At 37.2% G+C, this 25,233-nt stretch overlaps 1 long non-coding RNA gene across 1 annotated transcript; it reads right to left on the reverse strand.

The window, feature by feature from the left end:
- Nucleotides 1–1,861: 1,861 nt before the first annotated feature.
- LOC109501973 lies at nucleotides 1,862–24,419 on the reverse strand. Its single transcript, XR_002744129.2, has 4 exons — nucleotides 23,389–24,419; nucleotides 18,961–19,103; nucleotides 4,406–4,630; nucleotides 1,862–2,271 (listed from the first exon to the last, which is right to left on the reverse strand). It is a non-coding gene; the product is annotated as an uncharacterized LOC109501973 (long non-coding RNA).
- Nucleotides 24,420–25,233: the final 814 nt, after the last annotated feature.

Genomic DNA, 25,233 nt, shown 5'->3' on the forward strand with positions numbered 1-25,233 from the left:
CAGTAGTGCAACTGCTGGGTCATAGAGTGGTTCTATTTTTAACTTTTTTAGAAAATTCCTTAAGCTTTCTGGAGTGGCTGCACCAGTTTGCATTCCTTTCAACAGTGTAAGAGGGTGCTCCTTTTTCTGCATCCTTGCCAACACCTGTTGTTTCCTGTTAATTTTAGCCACTCTGACAGGTGTGAGGTGGCATCCCATTGTGGTCTTGAATTGTATTTACCTGATGATGAGTGATGTTGAGCATCTTTTCATGTATCTGTTGGCCATCTGCATGTGTTCTTTGGAAAAGTATCTATTCATGTCTTCAGCCCATTTCTTAACAGGATTATTTATTTTTGGGGTGTTGAGTTTGTTGAGTTTCCTATAGATTTTGGATAGTAACCCTTTATCAGATGTGACATTTGCATATATCTTCTCCCATTCTGTAGGCTGTCTTTTAGTTTAGTTGATTATTTCCTTCGCTCTGTGGAAGCTTTTTATCTGTACAAACAATTCTAAAATTTGTATGGAACCACAAAAGACCCTGAATAGCAAAAGCAATCTGAAAAAGAAAAACAAAGCTGGAGGTATTACAATTCCAGACTTCAAGTTGTATTACAAAGCTGTAGCCGATGAGACAGTATGGTACTGACACAAAAACAGACACATAGATCAATGGAACAGAATAGAAAACCTAGAAATGGACCCACAACTATATAGTTAACTAATCTTTGACAAAGCAAGAAAAAATATCCAATAGAAGAAAGGTACTCTTTCAACAAATGGTGTTGGGAAACCTGGACAGCAACATGCAGAAGAAAAACTGTACCACTTACATACACCATGTGCAAAATAAATTCATAATGGATGAAAGACCTAAATGTGAGACAAGAAACCATCAAAATCCTAGAGGAGAACACAGGCAGCAACCTCTTTGACTTCGGCTGTAGCAGCTTCTTAGTAGACGCACCTCTAGAGGCAAGGGGAAAAAAAGCAAAAGTGAACTATTGGGACTTCATCAAATAATAGAATAGTGTATAAAATCTACCTCTCTTCAGCCATGAAATTTAGTTAAATATTTGCCTCAGATTCTTTAAAATGTAAAGCAAAAAATTTACCTTATTTTTCTTCTCCCTGAAAGTATGGAGGTTACTTAATGTTCATTGCTAAGGAATCAGTTCCAAACTAGCATAATTTAACCTCTTTCTTCAGACACTGAATTGCCCTTTAAAAATGATAATTGGTAAGTAAGTTAAATAAAAATTCATATGAGCTTGCCCTTTGCATGGCTGTCTATCAATATTTGTCAAGTTTTTATATAATGAAATGATCTTGGCATTTCTCTAGCAAATCATGTACCAAGGATTATCAAAATTAGGTAACTATTTTTATATACAGATTTTTTTTAAAAGAAGAAACTATTTCTTGGACAGTATTATCAACAATAATTGGGAATAATAGAAAGCAAAAGAAGAAATTATTTCAATTCAGTAAATAAAACAATGAATAGGGGGGATGAGAAAATTGGATTTAATGTATTAAAATTTAGGAAAGATATGTATGATAACTTTGATGTTGGGAACATTCTCTAAATACTCATCATTTTAACAAGCATGTTTTTCAGCAACTCTGAAGTTCATGTATCAGCAGTTACTATTTTAGGTTTATAAATGGAAATGCATGTGGGAAAATATACTTTCTGTTATAATTTCATTGACTGTGAACTGTTAGAGGAACTTTTAAAAATACCAAGGATTGGGGTGCCTGGGTGGCTCAGTTGGTAGAGCGTCCGACTTTGGCTCGGTTCCTGATCTCAGGATTCGTGGGTTTGCGCCCTGTGAAGGGCTCTGTGCTGACAGCTTCAGATTCTGTGTCTCCCTCTCTCTCTGCCCCTCCCCCATCTCAAACATGAATAAACATTTACAAAATGAGGAAAAAAAACCCACTGAGGATTTCTGGCTACTTTGGTTCATATGTGGCACTTTTATTTTTCTGTATGTAGCTTCAAAGAATATCCATTTGACTTTCTCTCTTCTTGGTTTAGTGGATATCAAACAAAGTTATTCAGAAATTTCTGGCTAATGCTTTAAAAATAAACAACCTCCTAAAAAAGGGAGAAGCACCTGGGTGGCTCAGTGGGTTAAGTGTCTGACTCTTGATTTCGGCTCAGGTCATGATCTCAGTCAGTTGTCAGATCTAACGCTGCATCGATGCTAGGTGTGGAGTCTGCATAAGATTCTCTCTTCCCCTCTGCTCCTCTCTCCAACTCACACTCATGTGGTCGCTGTCTCTCTGAAAAAATAAATACATGAATACATACTAAATTAAAAAAATAGAAATAAAAATAACCTCCTGAAAGTACATTCACCTAAAAACAACAAAAATACAAAAAGACATAACCAAATGAGAGATTTTGTCTTTATTTATGTACAGGAAAGTGTTTTAATAAATCAGTGAATTAGAAACTTTGGCTGTTTTAGAAAAATAATAAATCCATATTTTATAACCAAAGGGTCTTTAAGGAAAATATCATTTTTAAAGAGTCAGTAGGACAATAAATACAACTTTAATCCAAATTCAATTTGTAGAATTATTACTTAAAAATTTCAACCTAGGGGCATCTGGGTGGCTAAGTCGATTAAGCATCCGACTTTGGCTCAGGTCGTGATCTCCCGGTCTGTGAGTTCGAGCCCCGCATTGGGCTCTGTGCTGACAGCTCAGAGCCTGGAGCCTGCTTCAGATTCTGTGTCTCCCTCTCTCTCTGTCCCTCCCCCGTTCATGCTCTGTCTCTCTCTCAAAAATAAGCATTAAAAAATAAATTAAAAAAAAATAAGAACTCTTTTAAAAAAATTTTTTTTCAACCTAAAGCTGTAGTTGCTAACGACAAAATTTAAAACATACTCTACATTTCAAGAAATTTAAAAATACAACTGGATAGAATTAAAGTATTATAAATTTGTGCATCAACATGGGTGAGTACATTGAGCAGAAGTAAAACTACTGACATCTTCGAACACAGTAGATAATCACAATTTCCCATATACTTCACTTTCATTTTTATACTTTTATCATGTATATTGACGATCAAAATCTTGAACACATTTTAAACCATATTTTAATTTGTATCTGCTCTTATATTGCCATCCAAAAATTAATATTCTTTATCATCCCTCATTTTTAGTCTCATCTTGTCCAATTTGATTTTGATATTGAATTTATAGTTCCACTGCAGAATGACTAGGACATACATCTTAAATACCTCAAAGAAGGAATTTTAAGGAATTTCCAAATTCCAGAAATTTTCCAAATTATCAGAAAATAATTGATAAAACCAGTAATGGTATTTGGAATTGTTGCAGTAATAGGATGTCATGAATAACGACATATAAGATTCAATATCATTTAACTGGTGAAGCATGCCATGTTAAAAAGACCTAAAGCTTTTAACTTCATTCGCATTAGGGATAAATTCCTTGTAGCAGATGCATTGGAAGTAGCATGTCTGATTTGGTGGGCTGTTTAAATAACTGGCAGGTGTCTAGTTTTGTAAGCAGTGACAAAGTGGTAAGGTTGGGTTAGGCAGGCACTTCCTTAGAACTGCTACCCACCTGCATGATGGGAAATACTGTTTGCTTTACTTAAATAGATGTTTCTCAGTTCACTTAAATAGGATAATTAAGTATGTACACACTAGATACTGTGAGGTTCCAACATGTACTGATTGCTAGACTCAGCCCTTTTAATAATGTCCAATTGAATAAATGAGCAAATCACAGATGATATCATGTATAGAGTTTAGCCTAGTAAATAAATTGTAATTACTTTAAGTAGAGAAATTCTTCAGCTGAAGGGTCCAATCCTTCAAATCTGGTTTTCACTTAAAAATCAAGAAGAAATAGTCTTAAAGTAAAATGAAAATTCTTGGTACCCTAATTTCAAATGACCGATAAGCCAACTGTCTGTCTAGGCAAAGAAAATTATTTTTGTGGGGAATATTGGACAGTTACATTACCAGTGACTAGTGGACTAACGCAGACAAGAAGGATAATTAGAAATAAGTCAGTTAAACCACATTGGTATTGTTTCCTTGGAAGGAAATTTTTATCAACATGCACCCATTTATTTTTTTTAATTTTTAAATTTATTTATTTCTCAGAGAGAGAGAGAGAGAGAGAGAGAGAGAGAGAGAGAGAGAGAGAGCGCAAGCATGGGTGGAGGAGGCGCAGAGAGTGAGAGAGGGAGACACAGAATTTGAAGCAGGTTCCAGGCTCTGAGCTGTCAGCACAGAGCCCGACGCGGGGCTCGAACTCACGGACCGCGAGATCACGACCTGAGCTGAAGTCAGACACTCAACCGACTGAGGCACCCAGGTGCCCCAACACCCACCCGTTTCTGACTCATGTCTTGGTCTCTTGTTTTATTGTACCTTATATGATTCATGTACCCATATGATTCAAGTCTCTGTGATGCAGCTTCTTCATATTCTGATTAGGTAATGCGGACACTTAGTAGAAGAGGGTTATCTTTAGTCGAGGGAGAGGGAATAAGGTGATTCTTCATTTGGGCTTCAAGTCCAAAACCTTTTCTAATTTATCGTTTGTGAAACTGATCCTCATTTTTCTTCTCGTAATTATTGTTAGTTGTGTAGCACCTGGAAGGGAAGAGTAATGCATGATTGACAACAATCTCCAACAATTTACAGTTGACTAGTCACCCACTTAGTGCAAAGGGTGGAAAAGATTGAAGCAGAAAGATGATAGCTCAGTAGCTAGCAAGTTCAACATTCTTTTTTGCTGTTCTTTCTGGGACCTCGTTTCCTTTTCTATGCATTGAATAGGTAAGTCATTCCTAAGTCTCACTATTCTTCTGCTTGCCCTCATTTAATCCTTACATTTTATGTGATTACATCTATAATAATAAATTACGTAAGAGCAGAGAAAATATCAGCCATTTTAAAATGTCAATTTTTGGCACTTATAAATAGAGTTGCTATAAAAAGTCATGTGCAAGTTATTTACATGTTTATTTATTTATTTTGGATTTTGAAAATTTTAATTAAAACCAAGGTAGTTAACATATAGCATAATGATGGCTTTAGGAGTAGAATTTAGTGATTCATCACTTACATATAACACTCAGTGCTCATCCCAACAAGTGCCCTCCTTAATTCCTACCACCCATCCTCCCACCCAGAACCCTCCAGCAACCCTCAGCTTATTCTCTGTGTTTAAGAGTCTCTTATGGTTTTTTTCCCTTTCTGTCTTTATCTTCTTTTTCCTTCCCTTCCTGTATGTTCAGCTGTTTTGTATCTTAAATTCCACATGTGAGTGAAATCATATGGTCTTTGTCTCTCTCTGACTGACTTAGTTCACTTAGCATAATAGCGTCTAGTTCCATCCACGTTGTTGCAAATGGCAAGATCTCATTCTTTTTGATCATCGAGTAATATTCCATTGTATATCTATACCACCTATTCTTTATTCGTTCATCAGTCGACAGACATTTGGGCTCTTTCCATAACTTGACTATTGTGGATAGCAGTGCTATAAACACTAGGGTGTATGTGCCCTTCTGAATCAGCATTTTTGTATCCTTTGGATAAATACCGAGTGGTGCAATTGCTGGGTTGTAGGCTAGGTTTTTATGTGGACATAACTTTTTAACTCCTTTGGGTATATATACCTAAGACATGATTGTTGGATCATATAGAAAGACTGTGCTTAGCTTTGTAAAACAAAGATATATCTATGCTATTAGCTTTTCAAGGACTGTTTCATAGAAAGTGAAATATATTTTTAGGACAATAAAGTAATCCTATGATTATTAGGTGTGCTTTATCCTTAAAAAAAAGCTTTTCTTTTGGCCAGAGAGGTAATTTTAATTCTAGCTTCTGAGTTTGTATTGTTTATTAGTTGATGAAATTCAATTGTTCTTTGAAATTAAAGATGTTGTGATTGTCCCAACCTAGTTCTGTTGCAATTATAAGGCCTTACCCAAGATTTCTGTTAATTTCCAGGGGACTTCCAGTTTTAGAATTAGTTCTGCTTCTGACTTTTTCTTACTTCCGAACTATACATTTTACTTGAATCTTATAGTCCTTGGCTATCACTTTCCCTTTACTGTTTTGTGAACATAGAGTCCAACCTTATTTTATTAGATTCTTTACACACACCCACCCACACTCACATGCACACGCACACGTGCACATACAGAGGCATACACACACTGACACACACACGCACACACACGCACACACAGAGGCATACACGCAAACATAATAAAACAAGCTTTATACAAACCACTTGTGGGAAGAGCATATCTCATTAAAGGTTTGAGAACAAACTGGTTTTCTATCATGGAGGTGCTCATTGCTCATCCCCCCTTCTTTTCAAGACTCTTTCATTAGAACCAACCTTCTCCTTTTTCTTACCCCTCACCTTAGGTTTCCTCAAAGATACTCAAATCACCTGCTTGTCCAGAACAATTTAGTTCTTTAAATGATGCTTGGCAAGACTCCAGGCATAATTTTGTGTATCCAAAGACTCAATGCCTTTGCTAGAACAATGGGCTATTTATGCCCCCTCTTCCCATTCAGTAGCATGGACAAGCTGGCAGAGGCTTTGACATTTCATTTTATTCTATTCTCTCATCCCTGTCAGTCTTTGAATAAAAGGCAGTAGTGCAGAGATTTATTTTTCCTTTAATATGAAATATGTTATCCCTTTAGAGGGATCGGGTGGTGATAATCAGTTTGGTTCTTAAACAATACTTTCTTATATAAATCAAATATCTGAAGGTTTTTCCAAATTGCTTTACATAATTACAGCCAAACTTTTTCATAGATGTTTACAAACTTTACCATAGGTGAATTTTATTCCAAAGTAGTTTTCATTAAACATTTTACTTTCTGAGTTATACATTTTACTTTCTGAACCCACTACACATACATACACACACGCATTCAGTGCAGAGGGCTTTCAAACTATTTTAGAAAGGAAGAATATTCAGGTGATGTGTCATTAAAATTATGAGCTAGTATCATCAGTTTTCAACAGCATGCTTACTAATAACTAAGAAAAATATGCTCGCACACACACATGGGTTTCTGTGGTGGGGATTTCGCAGGGAGGGATGTCCTGCCAAAGAGGAAGGAACTTGTTGAACATTATATGAGTGTGGAAGTTGTGAAGAGCAAAAAATGATTTCATATGTGGAAGAGAGAATGTGTTGGGGTTCTTAGCTGGCTCTAATTGACTTGTGTCCTCCAGCTCTACCCCTTCCTCCCGTCATCACATATTGTGATTTATCTTCCTTGCTACACTTCCTTTCAAGTGTGTTCTGTGTTCTCCTACCATCGGATCTTTGCACATGCTGATCTTTCTTCCTGGACCACTCAATTACTACTCAAGTTCCCCTCCTCCAACACTTCACCCTATGTTTCCAATGACTAACTTTTATTTTTTCTACAGTCTCAGTTTATCTCTTACTCAGAAATCTATTTCCTGCTTTCTATCTAAATTATGTACCCTATCTTATAGAGTTTCAGAAGGCCTTATTTGTCCTCTTCATACCTCTTATTATAATTTTAAATTATTAATTAATTGACTTAATACTATCTTTGTCACTAGACGCTATGGTCTATGAAGAATGAACACAGATGAAAAGAATATGGGGGGGGGGAGGATAGGCTACAAATGATAGTATGTATCTGCTGTGCTTAAGAAATACATTGTATATTGTTGAATAAGACTTGTGTTATTTTTAAGTACATTATATTTGTCCAAAGGGTTAGATTTGAATGGTTAAGCTACACATGAAGAGAGACCTGCTAATCTTGCCATTTACAACTATGTGGGTAGAACTGGAGGGTATTATGCTAAGCAAAATTAGTCAGAGAAAGGCAAGTATCATATTACTTCACTCATATGAGGACTTTAAGATAGAAAACAGATAAACATAAGGGAAGGGAAACAAAAATAATATAAAAACAGGGAGGGGATACAACATAAGATACTCTTAAATACAGAGAGCAAACTGAGGGTTGCTGGTGAGGTGTTGGGTGGGGAGATGGGCTAAATGGGCTATGGGCATTAAGGAGGGCACTTGTAGGGATGAGCACTGGGTGTTGTATGTAAGTGATGAATCACTAAATTCTATTCCTAAAATCATTATTACACTATATGTTAAATAAATTGGATTTAAATTAAGAAAAAGTATTTAAAAAAAAGAAAAGTCCAGATTGTAAAATCTGGGTTTTAATTTATTCAATTCATTAAGTATATGTTTGTCTGCATTTATAGATATTCACACATTCATTGCAGTTTTTTTTAATTTTTTAATGTTTTTATTTATTTTTGAGACAGAGAAAGACAGAGCATGAGCAGGGGAGGGGCAGAGAGAGAGGGAGACACAGAATCTGAAGCAGGCTCTAGGCTCTGAGCTGTCAGTACAGAGCCCAAAGTGGGACTTGAACTCACAGATGGTGAGACCATGACCTGAGCCAAAGTCAGACACTTAACCGACCGAGCCACCCAGGCACCCCTGAAGTTTTTATTTAACAGTTACAATTGTTCACTTCATTTCATCAGTGAAATATATATATATTTTGCTTTCCATATTCATTTGCAAATGCTAACAGTGTAGTTACATAGAACTAAAAAGATGTATTCCATAAAAATCTTTCACATTTGATTTGTCTTTATAATATAAAAAAAAATCCAGGGCGCACACACACACACACACACACACACACACACACACACAAAAGTGATGGCCTGCTAAAGCTGAGATACTTGTCCATTATTTTGGAAAATATCAAATTTGAGCTTATTTCATTCTACTTTTGCAATCTGGTCAGAATGTGCTACACTGGTCCTGTACAGGATGTGTAAATTCTTAAAGACACTCTTGCATTAGTTCATGCCCTTCAACAATTGTGTCTAGCAATCTCTATCAGGGGATAGGCCATAACACATTTTTGTAATTCTTCCTAATCTGAATCTCGACGCTGTAAGGTTAAGGAATGGTGTAAGGGAAAAAAAAAATGTCTCCACGTAAAAGAAAGATGTTAGAAGGAGGAGTTAAGATGGGGGGAGAAATAGAGGGACCCTGGGCTTTCCTTGACCCTCAAACACAGCTGTATTGAGTCAGATTACTTGGAACACCCAGGAAATTGATCTGCAGACTTGCAAAATGATATCCACCTTTGCAGGGAGAGAGGGTGGCAGGTGTGAGGTGCATGGAAGTGAACTGGGGAAAAGAAAAATGGAGGTGCCACGGAGGTGCAAGGGACTCTTTCTATGGAGAGACAAAGGGAGAGAGAGAGGGGTTGAAAGAGTGTAGCATCAGGTTCGCTCAAGAGAAATACCTCTCTGGACCATGGACTGGGGAGCCAGAGGTACTGAGAATTGCAGATTTTTTTACAAACAGCAGGTGGAGCTCAAACTTGGAGGTTTTGAACATGCAAGACTGTCTCTGGAGTAGAGTTCTGCTGTGCACTCCTGAGGAAAAGGAGGAAGCTGGCCCCAGAGTGCATGGTGTGGTGTAGGAATCTCCAGGGCGCACTGGGAGAGAACATTCCCCTTCCCGGAATACTTCTGAAAGAGGGGATCTTTCCTCTCCAAGAACAAAAGACTCTATAGATACCAGCAAAAGGCCTTTCACCTGCAGAGGACAGAGGCATGCCCAGAGGGCATATAACCTTATTGCTGCTTTTAGTGGAGCTACACGATAGAGTCCATGCACCATGCGGGTACAGGACTATATTTCTAGGATAAAGGACTTCTGACACAGTGTGGAGAGGCTCTAATCCAGAGGAGGGGAGAGAGTCTGCACAGTGCTGGGTCCTTTAAGACTTTGAGTTTTGATTCCGAACTTCATGCCAAAGAAAAAATGTAGGAAAGCTGTGGTGCAGGGTGACCTGACCGCCCTCGCTATTCTGTGTGGGCTGCCTGAACAGTGGGCGAGAGGGGAGGGTAAGATCCCCTGTCCAGGGACACGAGATTGGGGTGACACTAACCTGGTGAGACTTCAGACAGCAACACACCAGCCCCCAGTGGAGGTGGGACCCGTGGACACCATACCTTGCTCCCTTGTGCCTGGCAACTGGTTATTTACTGGGACAAGACTGACTATGAGCCAATGCAGTGGGCCTCTCCTCCAGAAGATCTGCACAGGCAGCACCTACAGCCACTAAGTGTATAGAAAATAGAGTGCTTCAAAGCGTCACCTGCAGTTCTGGTGGAAATAGGACCAGGCTTACTTTTTGTTTTTCTTTTTTATCTTAAGCCTACTTTCGAATAGGCTTATAGGTTGTTTGTTTGTTTAATTTCCTTTTGTCTCTCTCTCTCTCTTTTTTTTTTTTTGGATCAAGCTTCTTTTTTTCCTTTTCTTTTTCTTTCTTTTTTCTTTTTTTCTTTCTTTTCTTTTTCTTTGGAATCAGCCCTATAGTTTTTTATTCTCTGTTTGGTTTCCTTGGTTCCCTTTCCTTTTCTCTTTCTTTGGGATCAGGCCTTTTCCCACTTTTTCCAGGCTTACTTTAACAAACAAATCAAAGCACACCTAGTTACAAGTCCAAACCCTCCCCACTGTAAGTGAGGAGGAGCTCTGCAGAGGACTTACCAGTGGGAAAGAGAAGCCAAAACACAACAGCAGAGTTCACACAACATACACCAAAACCACTTCCTGAAGTGCCAGGCCTTGGACACTGCATGACCCCTTTTTAATATAGCATTACTCCCAGGTACAGGAAACATAACAAGCTTTTAAAACAAATGAAAGACAGAAACTTACCCATAATGACAAGATGGAGGAATTCTCCCCAAAAGAAAGGTCAAGAAGAAATCACAGCCAGGGACTTGCTCAAAACATATATAAGCAATATATCTGAACAGCTATCATAAGACTACTGGCTGAACTTGTAAAAAGGATAGAAGACACCGGATAAACCCTTGCTGTAGAGATCAAAGACCTAAAGACTAGTCAGACTGAAATAAAAAAAAAAGCTATAACTGAAATGCAAACCTCACACAGCAAAGAAGTTGAATCAGTAATCAGACATCTCCTAAGAAATAAGAACCCTGGGCCAGATAGATTCCCAGGAGAATTCTACTAGGTATTTAAAGAAGTCGTAATGCCTATTCTCCTCAAACTCTTCCAAAAAATAGAAATGGAAGTAAAGTTTCCAAACTCATTCTATGAATCCAACATTATCTTGATTCCAAAATGAGACAAAGATCCCACTAAAAAGGAGACTTACAGGCCAATACCCCTGATGAAGCTGGATGCAAAAATTCTCAACAAGATAGTAGCAGATTGAATCCAACAGTATAGTAAAAGAATTATTCACCATGACCAAGTGGAATTTATTCCTAGGCTGCAAGGTTGGTTCAATATTCACAAATCAATCAGTGTACTACATTACATTAATAAAAGAAAGGATAAGAACCAGAAGATCCTTTCAATAGAGGCAGGAAAAGCGTTTGACAAAAAACAGCATTGATTCTTGATCAAAACCCTCAACAAAGTAGGGACAGATGGAACATACCTCAACATCATAAAGACATATACAAAATTCCCACAGCTAATCTCACCCTTAGTGGGGAGAAACTGAGATCCTTTCCTTTTTGGTCAGGAATAAGATAAGGATGACCACTCTCACCATTAGTATTTAACATAGTACTGGAAATCTTAGCCTCAGCAATTAGACAACAAAATGAAATAAAGGACATACTAATCAGCAAGAAAGAAGTCACACTTTCACTATTTGCAGATGACATGATATTCAATGTAGAAGACGTGAGAGACTCCACCAAAAAATTGCTAGAACTAATACATGAATTCAGCAAAGTCGCAGGATAAAATCAATATGCAGAAATCTATTGCATTTTTATACACCAATAATGAAGTAGCAGAAAAAGAAATCAAGGAACCAATAACATTTACAATCGCACCAAAAAAATAAGATATCTAGGAATAAAACTAACTAAAGAAGTAAAAGATCTATACTCTAAAAACTATAAGAGAATTATGAAAGAAACTGAAGAGAACACAAAAAAATGGAAAAACATTCCATGTTCATGGATTTAAAGAACGAACATTGTTCAAATGTCTCTACTAAACCAGTCTACACATTTAAGGCAATCCCTGTCAAAATAATACCAGCATTCTTCACAGAGCTAGATCAAACAATCTTAAAATTTGTATGGAACCACAAAAGGCCCCAAATAGCCAAAGCAATCCTGGAAAAGAAAAACAAAACTGGAGGCATCATGATTCTAGATTTTAAGCTATATTACAAAGCTGTAGTCATCAAGACAGTATGGTACTGGCACAAAAACAGACATACAGATCAATGGAACAGAATAGAGAACCCAAAAACAGACCTAGAACTACATGGTTAACTAATCCTCAACAAAACAAGAAAGAAGGGGTGCCTGGGTGGCTCAGTCAGTTAAGCGTTTGACTTCAGCTCAGGTCATGATCCCACACTTCACGGGTTTGAGCCTTGTGTTGGGCTCCAAGCTGACAGCTTGGAGCCTGGAGCCTGCTTCAGATTCTGTATCCCCCTTTCCCCCCCCCCCCCCATTCTCTCTCTCTCTTTCTCTCTCACTCTCTCTCTCTCAAATATAAATAAACATTAAAGAATTTTAAAAAAAACAAAGCAGTAAAAAATATTCAATGGGAAGAAGACAGTTTCTTCAAAAAATGGTGTTGGGAAAACTGGACAGCGACATGCAGAAGAATGAACCTGGACCACTTCCTAACCTCATACAGAAAAATAAGTTCAAAATGGATGAAAGACCTAAATGTGAGACGGGAAGCCATCAAAATCCTGGAAGAAAAAGCAGGCAGCAACCACTTTGACCTCAGCCAGAGCAACTTCTTACTAAACACATTGCTGAAGGCAAGGGAAACAAAAGCAAACATAAACTGTTAGGACTTCATCAAGATAAAAAGCTTCTGCACAGCAAAAGAAACAATCAAGAAAACTAAAAGGCATCCGATGGAATGGGAGAAGATATTTGCAAATGACATATCCAACTAAAATCTATAAAGAACTTAACAAACTCAGCATCCAAAAAACAAACAACCCAGTTAAGAAATGGATAGAAGACATGAATACACACTTTTCCAAAGAAGACATCCAGATGGCTAACAGACACGTGAAAAGATGCTCAACATCTCTCATCGTCAGGGAAATACAAATCAAGACCATGATAAGATACCACCTCACATCTGTCAGAATGGCTAAAATTAACAACACAACAAACAACAAGTTTTGGCAATGATGAGGAGAAAGGGGAACATTCTCGCACTATTGGGAATGCATACTGATGCAGCCACTCAGGAGAATAGTGTGGAGTTTCCTGAAGAAACTAAAAGTAGAACTACCCTAATATCCAGCAATTGTGCTATTAGGTATTTATCCGAAGGTTGCAAAATTACAGATTCGAAGGGGTACATACACCCTGATGTGTATAGCAGCATTATCAACATAGCCAAACTATGGAGCAGAAGCTCAAATGTCCATTGACTGATGAATGGATAAAGATGATGTGGTATGTAAATATACAATGGAATATTACTTAGCCGTCAAAAAGATGAACTCTTGCCATGTGCAAGGACGTCGATGGAGCTAGAATGTATTATGCTAAGTGAAATAAGTCAATCAGAGAAAGATAAATATTATTTCACTCATATATGAATTTAAAAAAACAAAACAGATAAATATATGGGAAGGGGTGGGGATAAAGAGAGGGAAACAAACCAATCTCTATTGGTTTTAATGATAGAGAACAAACAGGGTTGATGGAGGGAAGTGGGTGGGGGATGGGCTAGGTGGGTGATGGGTTTTAAGGAGGGCACATGTTGTGATGAGCACTGCGTGTTGTATGTAAGTGATGAATCACTGAATTCTACTCCTGAAACCAATATTGCACGGTATATTAATTAATTAAAATTTAAATTAAAAAGGTGCTAACTCATTTTAAATAGACTTGTTACTAAAAATGATTATTTTGTATGAAGCATTAAGGTAGTGACAGAAGCTTTACACATATTATGTGTCATCATCTGTCAACATTCTTGACATACTCAACACTTGTAATTTGACAGTGCTATACACATTATTTTAAGTAGAAGATGAGAATATGTACCATTCTAGAGATCCTTTTGGTAGTTTTATGCTTACTCAATGCAATAGCAACTAAATTATTTTGATTTAGAATGAATTGACTTTTCTGTCTTTGGGGAACTCTAATTACCTTCAAGATAAAAGACAAGCAACCTCCTTCCACCCCAAATGCATACCTCTTTACTCTTCATGCTGCTTTCAAATGCCACCTTCTTAAGCCAATATCTTCATTTTAATTCTGGATTTATGTGTTTAAATCAAACACATACCAAGCAGTTGCAAGTGTAATGAGTTACCTCCACAAAATGAGAACCCCATGTTGAAGTTTGGGCAATGAGCCACTCTGACATTTAAAAACCAATAAAGTGGAGACATATTAAATAAAAGGAAGGGATACTGAAATACAATTTTTTTTTCATATCTTTTCAGAGGTAATTTTTAAAGCTCCTCTTAGAGTGACATAAAAAGATGTCTCAGCCATAATCCTCTGATTTCATAAGGGGCTCTTCAAACCTTCTTGACTTGTAAGTTTTTAACTCCAAAGTTCCAAAATCCTCCGCCTTCACTCACATTAACAGGAAACACATCATCACACGTCTTCACAATCAGAAGAACTCTTGAGACTTCCATCTTCTTATCTCAACTTCTGTACTTTCTGACTTACTTACGACTATTAAACCTATTGTTTGTCCACATTAAGCTTTTATTTCCTCAATCCGTGCCTATTCACCAGCCCATATGCCCCTCCGGTTTTGGTTTCCTCACTTGTCCAAATACCATAGTCGGTGTTGATGGCAAATATTCCAAGAACCCCTGTGCCTCTCCCCTCACTCCACCTCTAGCTTCATGAAGCTGTAACTTAGAAACTTCAGCATGTACATTCTCCACTCGCAGGTTTGGGGATAGGACTGGAGAAAACCATGAGCTTCTGATAGTTTTCTATACACTCCTCTCAGTTGCCACTTATTCATCTTTCAGTGAATCTTGATAATATTTCCACAATTCATTTTCCAAATTATACTCTTTGCCCTGTCAGTGGCAATTCTCCTATTTTCCTTGAATGGACCAACAATGTTTTCCTGCCTCCCTTCTAGGTTCTGTGATTGATCTAATAATTAAATTAATATATGAGAACTAAACAGGAGAAAAATGATTTAATTTACTTTGTTTAAAGTGACTTTTGATAATTAAAAGTTATTATTTATTTATTTTTTTTTTTAGAGAGGAAAAACATGCACAAATTTGGGAGAGGGGCAGAGGGCAAGAGAGAGAATCTTAAGCTCAGTGCTCAGTGCAGAACCCAACATGGGGTTAGGTTGGATCCTATGATCCTGGGTTCACGACCCAAATCAAGAGTTGGGTGCTCAACATAGTGAGCCACCCAATTTTTCGAAGTTCTCAATTTTAGGAAAGTAAAATTTACTATTTTTATTTTGTGGTTGGCCCTTATGTATCTTGTTTAAGAAACCACCCCCTACAACAAGTTGAGAAATATATAGTTTCTTCTAAAAGTTTTAAATTTCTTCCTTTGAAATATAAACTACTAATCTATTTCGAGTGGATTTTTGATGGCAGGAGGTTGAGAGTTTTTTCTTTCCTATAAACTATTACCTGAAGCTCATTTGTTGAATAATCCCACTCCTGAAGTTGACCATAGTACATCCTCTCTGTCAACCGACACAACTCCAGACAGACAAGACTTGATTCTGGGTTTTCTATTTTGTTGCAATTGTCAGTCTATCACTATACTCATAAAACATGCTTTTAAGAACTATGTTTTACTAGGGGTGCCTGGGTGGCTCAGCTGGTTAAGCATCCAGCTTCGGTTCAGGTCGTGATTTCATGGTTCGTGGGTTCGAGCCCAGTGTCAGGCTCTGTGCTGACAGCTCGGAGCCTGGAGCCTGCTTTGGATTCTCTGTCTCCCTCTCTCTCTGCCCCTCTGCTTCTCATGCTATGACTCTCTCTCTCTCTCTCTCACTCTCAAATAAAAATAAACAATAAAATTTTTTAAAAACCTATAATTTTCTACTATGTCTTTATATATTTTAAGGAAAACTCTCCCTTGTTTTCCTCCTCATCCTTTCTTGCAAAAGTCTGGGCTAATTTTAGCACCGTGATCTTTAATACAAATGTTAAATTCAATTTATCGAATCCCACGAGTAACCGTACTAGAACTTAGGTTATAATTTTATCAATTTAAGAGACAAATTTGAGGAAAGTGGCATCTGTAAAATATTCTCTTCTTATCAATAAATGTGGGTGACCTCTCCATTTTCTTAATGTCCCTCAGTAAAGAATATCAGTTTGGCCTTAAGCAGTAAATGATTCTGAATATTCAGTCAATACTGATTGAATTGACTGATTCAGTCAATTGGTATAGAACACGTGCGACCTGGAAAACACTTTTACTCTGTGATCAGATTGTAAACAGCCAGAAGATAAACTGAAAACATCAGGGAAACTTTAAAGTTTTACTCAGAGAACAAAAGCAAATTCTTTCAGAATGCTCAGGAGCCCTGCAAATTTTTTTCTTTCAAGGAGAGTCTGTTTAGGGAACATAAATATAGATTTAAAAATAGCTCTCATTTATTCATCGTGAAGCAGGACAGTTGCAGCATGGATAATTAAAAGACACAGATGTGTGCATGGACTCTTTAACCCGTGGAGCTCACATAAAGCTATTTTTGATATAGAAATATAATCTTGGAGTCCCAGAAACAGCCACAGATGCAACATTCTGCTGTCAGATGCCACATTCTGCCACTTACCATTACCCATAGACAATTACTGAAGATCATTATTTCCTATCACCTTCTGCACCAGAACATTTACCAGAGCTAACAAATAACAAAACTGACTAAATTCAAATTATCCTTCTGTTCCTCTCCTAACCTTCTTGATTTGGAACAATTAAATAGTCTAAATATAGGAGATGATTAGACTTGGATTGGAAAATCTCTAGATAACTATTTGGTTTGAAGTATTAAAGTTTTTTTTTTTGTTGTTTTTTTTTTTAACAGAACCACCCTAGAACATCAATAATTTAGGCAATGGATTCCATTATTTCTGCAAATGTATAGGAATATTTTGTAAACTGTGGCAGAGCCACATTCTCTCTTTATCCAGAGATAAACAGGGACTATGATGAATCATCATTTGCCATGAGATGATTCAACTATCTCATCAGTACCTCCATATATGAGTTACAAATTACTTCCATAAAATATGTCTCCTTAAATTTCCATCTGTAAATTCTACTCAACATTTAAGGCCCAACTAAATCAATATTAGGCTTCCCTAGTCATCAAAATAAAATGTGATTTATTTCCTCCCTTAATCCCCATGCCATCGTATACCTATCGTGACACCAACAGCATTTTACTTGTTCCTGTAATGACTTTTGGATTGTCTCATTTCACACATCTACTGTTAAGGGCAGAGAAACTATTGGTAATTTCCTAAATGGCATTTCGTAGACACAACCGATATAACATCTGGCTCATAGTCTAACACTCAATAAACATGTGGTCAGTCTGTAAATAACTAGTATACCATGAGAGACAATCGGTTGCCTCTTTTATGTGCTTGAGGTGATGCTTTGTGTATGTATACTTAATATTTAGATAACTAGAGTGTGCATTATGGCCTAATGGGAAAGGACAGGCCAGGATCCTCACTGATTCACGAGGGTCAGTCAGAACTGGGATACTGTGCTGTGATAAGCTCAGTCTATTTATGTTGACTTCATGCTTCCTGCTTAGGAGAGCTGTAAGCAGACACCTCACTTTAATTCTCCTTGCACAGAGGGCAACACTTAACCGAAATCTTATTTTTTTTTTATATCATGAAACTTTCCTAATAACATGGTAGTGTTTTTATCCAGATGTAGAAAACAAACATCTCCAAGACAACAATGGAGAACTAATATATAACCTAGTTGGTTTAGGACATAAGTGGTTCTTTAAAATAATTAATTTTCATTATATTTTTTATGAAAACAAACAGAATATCCAGGAAATGACATATTGCTGTATAGAAAGAACAGGTGCCCAGGATATTAAGCCGGTGTTAGTAAATCTGAGGAATACATGCACTTGTCAGCCCTCATAGATTCCCTTAGGTCTTGCTATTGGTCCTCCTTAAAAATCCATTGGCCACAATCATCATCAATCAAGTTTTACATATATAAATAGATTCCAAATTTATTCTTTCAACAAAAATGGCTCCTTTGTGCTTGGCAATGTGGGGCGAGGTTTTATGAACCACAGATTAAGAAAAACCTCCATTGGGGCGCCTGGGTGGCTCAGTCAGTTGAGTGTCTGACTTTGGCTCAGGTCATGATCTCATTTGTGGATTGGAGCCCTGCGTCGGGCTCTGCGCTGACAGCTCAGAGCCTGGAGCCTGCTTCGGATTCTGTGTCTCCCTCTCTCTCCGCCCCTCCCCTGCTCACGCTCTGTCTCTCTCTCTCTCTCTCTCAAAAATAAATACACATTAAAAAAATGTAAAACAGGGAAAACCTCCATTCATGAATCTCACATTCAGGTTACTGAGAAAAAGGAGCATTCCGTTAATATAGACTAGAGCTCAGGATTAAGTCAGAACTTCAGGTTTTTAGTGCAAAATTCCACAAGCATTTTTTTTCTCCTTACCATAGATGTGGCTAACTGTACCCAATTACAAACAGTTGGTGTCTTTGCTCCATGTTTAATGATGGCTTCATGGAAATTAAAGAAACAAAGGTCAGCGATGTAAGCAGTTATTTGAATAAACGAGCAGTTACCGAAGCCACTGAGCCTTTCCCTTAAAAATACACTGGCAGAAAATTTGTTTTACTTTTGCAACATTACCTTGGCATTACCCCTTGATTCTGAACACCAAATGGAATCCCTGAATTCATAGCATCATCTGTCAGGTGAATGCCATAAATGCAGCTTTCACTACCGACGGCTCAAAGTAGCTTATGTCATCGCAGTATGCAACTGTTGGCAACCTGCCAAGAGAATTGTGTATTTTAAAGTCGTGTCAAAAGTCGAAATGGTTAAAAGACAAGGCTATTATTGATTGATTGATTGATTGATTGATTGATTTACTTACTTACTTATTTAGAAAGCATGAGCGGAGAAAGGGCAGAGAAAGAGGACAGAGAGAGAATCCCAACCAGGCTCCACACTGTCCGTGAAGAGCCTGCTCCGGGGGCTCAAACTCGAACTGTGAGATCGTGACCTGAGGCAAAGTCAGACACTCAACCCACTGAGCCACCCAGGCACCCTTATAATTTATACTTGGATCAAAGTAAAACTATTAATTAAAAGATACTTTTTAACATTTTTTTAAGTTTGTTTATTTTTGAGAGAGAAAGAGCGAGCTCTCATGTGCACAAGAGCGAGGAAGGAGGGGCAGAGAGAGAGAGAGAGAGAGAGAGAGAGAGAGAGAATTTAAAGCAGGCTCTACACTGTCATCATGGAGCCCAACATGGGGCTCAATCCCAATCCCACAAGCCGTGAGATCATGACCTGAGCTAAAATCAAGGATCAGCTGCTTAACTGACTGAGCCACTCAGGCACCCCTAGAAGATACTTTTAGGTGAGACAGTATGTTATCCGATGCGTGGGAGCCTGGGGATATGAGGAGTGATCAAGTCCGCACTTGTTACTTTTGTGTAGATTATCCCCACGGAATGAGACCACTGGGGCTAATGGTTTTTGAAACGGCCCTATTCTCTCTAGTAAATTTGGAATCTACATGACAAATCTTCACTGGTCAGATTAGGTTTGGTATCCTTTATTTATATCATGTACTCTTATTTTTATTATTTTTCAAATTTGCTAAATCTACTCATGAGCCTATTTCTTGACTCCTGGTTTTGTAATCTGGAATGAGGCACCTTGTGTAATGAAATGTTTCCCTTCTTATTCGAATAAAAGTCAGTTTCTTTAAGGTTTATGTAACTTCCCAAAGTTGAAAAATGACTGGACTTTTCTAGAAGACCTTACCTAGGAAGTTGTCATTTATTTCCTAGTATTGTTCTTTTTTATATGAAAGGGACTTGTCAAAATATCTAGTCTTCAGAAAGTTCACACTGCCAGTCATTTTCCACTTAAAAGGAGGTAGGGGCAAAATAGTGGTGATTTTTGTCTCTGAATGAGAGGTGTTCTCTTGGTCCAGAAACAAATTAGAGAACAACACTAAGAGTGTATCAAGTAGGTAATGAATGTGAATTAAGTGGATAATATTCACTTCCAGCAGTTGAAATTCGAGTATGAGATTTGGAGCTAGACAGACCTCCTAACTCCACTACCCACTGCCCGGGAGACTTTATGAGTTTTTGCTTATTTCCCTACGAGCCCAGCAAGTATACAGGAAAAGCAATAATTGAATGTGTACTGAAAGGTACTGGAAGGTAAGAGACAGCAGAGCTGAGGAGTTGATACCTAACCTGGATTTCCTATGTGTCATGCCGTGCATGCTGTTTGGAGCTTACTAAACTCTCAAAGCAAAATTATAAGATACTTTCTGAAAGGAAATATACTACTTTTATGGAACTACAACTGATTTTTAAAAAATCGTTTTCGCTAGGCAGAGAATATATAATGTAAAGAAAAAAATATTTAAACATGAAGATGTAGAAGTTGAAGGAGTCATTCGACCTTGGATGGAAAACAGGAATGTTAATATTATTTTTTAGGCAATAAGGATAGTGATAGAGAATCCTTTCTCTAAATGCAAGAGAGACCAATTCTTGTTAAAACAGTTTGTTCCTTATGTCATGGATTTGCTTAGAGCAAATGACAGGCGAGATGTGTACCAGCTTTGGAGTTTGTGACTTCTTGTTGATATATATTCCAGGGAGTTTCCTAAATGAATGCTTTCTTGGAAAACAGCTAAATGGTTTCCTGCCTGAGATATTCTATCTTACCTTCACGCTGCTCATTTCTGCTCTCGGTAAGAGTGGAACACGTCTTCCTCTAAGATATTAGCACATTTGAAGCTCATCTGACGCAGTGGATTTACTACCCATTCCTTGAAGCAGTTTCTTGACTCCGTTTCCAGACAGCTGCATTCTTGGTCTGCCTCTGACTTCATTGGATCCATTAGTTTCCTTGGCTGGATGTGCTTCATCTTCACTGCCTCTGAACATTGGAAGGACTCAGGGTTCCAGTCCAATCTTCTGCTCTTTAAATTCACATCTAGGTGACCCGGGGCTCCTGGGTGGCTCAGTCGGTTGAGCATCCAACTTCAGCTCAGGTCATGATCTCATGGTTTGTGAGTTCGAGCCCGGCGTTGGGCTCTGTGCTGACAGCTCAGAGTGTCTCCCTCCCTCTCTCTCTGCCCCTCTCCCGCTCACACTCTATCTCTCAAAAATGAATAAACATTAAAAAAATTTTAATTCACATTTAGGTGACCTTATCCATTGGCCCCAGCCTTCCACCTGATCTCCAACTCAGATATTCAACTGCCTGCTCAGTGTCTCCACCTGAATTTCTAATAGATACCTCAAACTTAAGAGGCCCCAAAAAATAATGTTTTCATTTCCTGTATCTCCATACATGCTCCTCCCCTAGTCTCTCTTAGCTCAGAAATTAAACTAACCATTGCTCACAAAACGAAGCTCCTTTTCAGTCATAGTCCACATATTTCACATTCTCTCAGATGTCCTATATAATCCACTTAAATATATATCGCAAGTCTAATTCTCTCCACCTCCACTGCAACTGTCCTAGTCTAAGCCAAACCATCTGTTGCTAGAATATTTAACATCCAAACGTCCCCAACTTCCAACCTTGCTCTCCTGTAAGAGGTCTCCATGCAGCATCCTGAGCAATATTATTAACATGTATAGCTGATTGTTATCAGTCTCTTGCTCCAAAATCTCCCAAACACATTTAACATAATCCAAATTCTTTACTATAAGCTACAAAACCCTCTAAAATAAGGTTTCTGGTTCCCTCTCTGGCCTCATTTTTCCTTCTCCCCCCTTGTATATTCCACTCAAGCAAAAGCAGCCATACTTCGGTTTCACAAAGATACTCATTTCCATCTCTAGGCCTTTGTACTTGCTTCCTCGTGCCTGAAATATTCTTACTACAGACAATCACATGGCTTGTTTTCTCAGTTCATTATTCTCAAATTGAGCATTCTGTCCAAAGAGAGTCTTTTTCTGTTGATTCTATTTAAAATAGGCTGTTCTTGGGGCACCCAGGTGGCTCAATCAGTTAAGTGTCCAACTTCAGCTCAGGTCATGATCTCACAGTTTGTGAGTTCGAGCCCCATGTCAGGCTCTGGGCTGACAGCTTGAAGCCTGGAGCCTGCTTCAGATTCTGTGTCTCCCTCTCTCTCTGCCCTTCCCCCATTCATGCTGTTTCTCTCTCCCTCAAAAATAATAAAATGAACATTAAAAAACTTTAAAAAGATAAAATAGGCTGTTCTTGCTCTCTTACCTTCTTATTTAGTTTAAATTCCTATATATTTTCTATCACTGTCTAACATTATAGTACAGATTTATTTGTTAATTATCTGATTGTTCTATGGAATGTAAGCTTCTCAAGGAAAATTTACCTTAGTCATTGATACACTCTCTCTAGTACCTGGGCTATTTCTGGGCATGTAGCAAGTGCTTATTATTTGCTGAATGGATTATTAAAGGGAATGGAATTATAAACATTTTGGGATCCTCCAAAGCAGCAGTGGAAGCTAGAAGACTGTTTTTAAACCAGTGTGAACTAGGTGTGGTGATGAACAATTAGACCAATAGAATACACGTGAGAGCTCAGAACCAGGGCCAAGAATACATGGTAGATTGAATTCTCAGAGGTGGCATCACTGATGAGTGTGAAAAGGACGTACCATTCAGTAAATAGTATCAGGATAATAGGTTATCCATGGCAAAAAAAAAAAAAATTAAAACTGAATCTCTACCTCTCATCCTATACAAAAATAATTAATTAATTCCACAGACAGTTAAAAAGTAAAACTTTATTTTTAACGTGTAAGGGAATATAGAAAATTATCATTATAACCTAAGAGTATAATGAGATTTCTTTGATAGATGCAAAAAAAAATTCATTAAAAAAAGATTGACGTATGTGTCTACAATCATAATCTGAGATTTATTGTCACCAAAACAATACCAGAAGGTGTAAAATAATCAATTACAGACTGAGAGAAGCTATTGGCAGCAATCTAATTGACAAATCATTAATAATCTAGAATGTGAAGAGCTTTTATTTTCTATAGGCACATGGCGAGGGGGCAGGGGATGGGCAACAGACACATACCAGCAAATCACAGAAGAAGAAATAAGAGTGTCCAGTTCATAGAATATGCTCAATCCAGCCTGCAAGCAAGAGAATAAAAGAAAAAAGAAAACATGAGATATCGTTTCCCCTCTGTTCCCATCATTTTCTCTCTCCCTTCCTCTCTCTCCCTTTCTCTTTTTTTTTTTTAGCTTTCATTGTGGTTCTTAGAGTTAGTCTAATATAGAGTACTCTATCACCAGTAGAAGTGGAATTCTCTTTTTTATTTTGCATCTTTTATTTCAATATTTTCACAAAAGATAAATGTAAATTTTCTTTGAAGTAATGGGCATATTGGTGGAATAAATATTTCTTACTCTATTTCCATTCCTAATGACAATAACAACAAAAAAAGGAAATAACAATCATTAATTCCAAAATAGAGCTGTCAAATACAATATAATTTGCAAAAATACATGACCAGTTGCAGGGATGTAGTAGGAGAAGAAATCATTATTGAAATGAAGGCAACAAAATGAGAAGAAACACTATTAAAAAATACTAAGAGGCCTAAAACATAGGCTTGATAAAACAAATCAAAAAGAAATGACAACGAAAAGCTAGAAATGATCAGAGAGAAACTAATTGATACAAAATAAACACAAATACATGCAATGTATGCCTAACTTGCATTTCTACAAGAATAGGATAGACTGAGATAAAATCACTTATAATTTGATTTTAGAAGAAAGCTTTTATTTTCTTTCTGAAATAAAGTATGACGTTATAAAAAGACTTAAAAGTCATGCTGTTTGATAAGAAAAGTTGATCCAGAATTATCAGTATGGAGATGTATTCTGGCAATGCTCCTGTCTTCTGAGAGTAGTATCCTTTGGACTTTCTGGCAAACTACCAGGTTACATACAACAAGGGCGAACTAATCTCAGATTCCTTCACCTCAATATTGGATGGTAGGTGACCGTGATCAAAGGTCCACAAAACCCTCAAAGTACTGAATTTCATAAGATTTGCCTTCAAGTGAAAGAGCAAGAGAAAAACATTTCCAAACATGCTAAAATTCCAAAACTGTAGCTCCTACGCACACACACCTTTTAGAAAACGGAGTGAATGATGAAATTCTGCTGAGAAATATATCAAAATGAAGAGTTCAGGAATGGGGAAATACTAAATCCATTTAAATATGTAAGTGAAAAATTAGCAGGAGTTAAAGGTAAGAGAAAAGAATTAAAAGCCTTAACTATATGAAAACTTAAAAATACAAAAATCAAGAAGTCAGAGCATGAAGAAATAAGCAGAAGAAAAAAATATATCCTGCTTTCTTCATCTATTATAATAGAGGAAGCATAGAAATTTAAATATAATTTATTAAAATGTTTTTTACAAGAAAATAAAAAATACTGTTATAAACCATCAAGGTATGAGAGGGAAAATATGTATAAACTAAAGCCACAGAACATGTGGATGATATGACAAATAGCAGAAATAGGTAATGTTCAAAACAGAAAAAAATCTAATATATATTAAGATGATTAATTAAGACAAAATGTAATGTCTATCATATTATTAACGTAATAATTCTATTACATTATCGTACCTGAGATAAATTAATTTAGCAAATAAAACATATTGTCAAACTTTATACATATGTATGAAATGTATATTTCTTACCAATATGTTGGTGAGAGTCGACCATACTTACATAACATAAATCTAAAACAAATTTATATTACAATCCCCAGGTAAAAGTGAAATTATAAAGACAATGAAACAAATGCCAACAATAATAAAGTAAGCAGTGATTGGGCTATCAATACATGCATAAGTTGAATTTATGACATAATACAAAAATAAAATCCCAAATCCCCA

This window comes from Felis catus, chromosome B4, assembly GCF_018350175.1.
Source record: "Felis catus isolate Fca126 chromosome B4, F.catus_Fca126_mat1.0, whole genome shotgun sequence".
Lineage (NCBI taxonomy): Eukaryota > Metazoa > Chordata > Mammalia > Carnivora > Felidae > Felis > Felis catus.